The 1,970-nt window shown below is 36.5% G+C and overlaps 1 long non-coding RNA gene across 1 annotated transcript; it reads left to right on the forward strand.

Annotated features, from left to right (window-relative positions):
* Window positions 1–31: 31 nt before the first annotated feature.
* Window positions 32–779, forward strand: LOC116548385. Its single transcript, XR_004267415.1, has 3 exons — window positions 32–60; window positions 235–365; window positions 723–779. It is a non-coding gene; the product is annotated as an uncharacterized LOC116548385 (long non-coding RNA).
* Window positions 780–1,970: the final 1,191 nt, after the last annotated feature.

Below are 1,970 nucleotides of genomic sequence, written 5' to 3' on the forward strand. Positions count from 1 at the left end.
CCAAAGGTTCCAGGGGAGTACACCACAACCATGTCAGGGTCAGGATGCGTGTACCTCCAGGTGAGACCCTGGGATTTAGGATATGCTGCAAATGGGAGAGAAAGTCTCAAGAGCTATATTTGAATTTCAGAACAAGAAAAAGAAATGTGTGTTAAGGGAAGGCATAAATCATCTGGAACAGATTATGAGACAATTTGAGTGCAAAAAATGAAGGATTTTTTTCATTTGTTTTAGACATCCCTGAGATATAACATCCTACCTAAGAAAAAAGAGAAAGAACCCTTCGCTCTGCAGGTTAATACTCTCCCCACGAATTGTGATGGAGTGGATGCTCGCAGAAAGTTCCAGATTCACATCAACATTAGGTAACTCCTAGATCATGACCAGACCTCTTGCACCAACCTAACAGAATATGGAGAAATTGATTTTCTTTTGTGGGGAAACTCCACTATGCAAAGCCACACATAATGAATATGGAATTCTTGCAGTGTTTATTAACAAGAAAATTTTCTGGAAAAGCCTTCACATTAAGAATATGATATTACAATATCTGACAAGTGTGAGCTTAAAGTGATGGTTTTTCCAAACAACCATAACAGAAACAGATACAGCAGATGTAGTAACTTTTAGTGTTAGAAATAAAAGGCAAAGGGAGAGTTTGTCTTGAATGAATCCCAAAAACTTTTGTTTGAATCCCTCATTCCTATGCTTTGATTTTATAGTTATACTGGGGACCGACCCAGCTCCAACATGGTCATTGTTGATGTGAAGATGGTGTCAGGCTTCATTCCTATAAAACAATCAGTTAAACGGGTAATCCCTGGATCCCTTGCAAAGAGTAAAGTCATGATAAATGCTGGCATTTATCGTTGTCAATTTGACTTTATTGATGGACTTTTCAAGAGGTGTTTTCCCTCAAAATTGCTTCTCTAGTAGGCATCTCTATCATTTTAATAGGGTGTCTTGGTTACATGGTGTCAAGTATAGGGCATAAGTCAGAAACACGATAAATAATGTTCCAACAGGCCCAAGACACCTAGTTATGTGGAATGGTATTGAATTATTTTCCAGATATATATAAGAAGAGGAAAGGATACATGTGTGTATTCATGCATGTATATATCACATATGTATCTGCATATATACTTATAGCAAATATAGAAAATTAAAGATCAATAAGTATTACTATTTTTATTATCATTATTATTCTTGAAGAAATCAAAATTGTACATCTGGATGCTCCGAGAAGCTGTGTAGATCGTAAATACCTGAAAACTGCTGCCAGTATGAAATTTTCTCATTCCATATTTCTGACTTATCGTCTTGATCAACAGCTCCAGACACAGCCCCAGATCCAGAGGTCTGAAGTGAGCACCAACCACGTCCTCATCTACGTTGAAAAGGTAAGACGTTCTGTGACTCTGCTAGATCTGGAATAACAACTAGAGGTTCTAACAAACCATAACAGATCCAAATAGTGACATTCACATACACAGGTGAGAGGGGACAAAGTGGCTGTAAAAAGAAATGAAGCTTGGACTGTCAGCAGGCTTGATTTATTACATTTGGCCGTCCACAAAATTGTCTCTTTTGTCCTTTTTTAAATCTATCATTGAATATGTTATGCAGGTCACAGAATTCTGCTTTCTTTTCATAGGTTTTGGTGCATAACTATAGGGTTTGATAATTTCTTATGAAGAGAGGACAGTAATTAGATACTAAGTTAATCTTTGATTCCAATTGTTTTCCTGTCTCTCCAGCTAACCAATCAAAACCGGCATTTTTCCTTCTTGATTGAACAAGATATCCAAGTAAAGAATTTAAAACCAGCTGTAGTAAAAGCCTATGATTATTATGAGACAGGTGAGTGAGATTCAGACATGCTGAGCTTTGAAATAAAAAAAAAAAAAAACTACTAATCTAGTAAAGGATTACCTTAACTAACGCAAAACTTCACAATCTTTCACTGA

Source organism: Sapajus apella, unplaced genomic scaffold, assembly GCF_009761245.1.
Source record: "Sapajus apella isolate SASKATOON/1434 unplaced genomic scaffold, GSC_monkey_1.0 scaffold10983, whole genome shotgun sequence".
NCBI classification, from domain to species: Eukaryota; Metazoa; Chordata; class Mammalia; order Primates; family Cebidae; genus Sapajus; species Sapajus apella.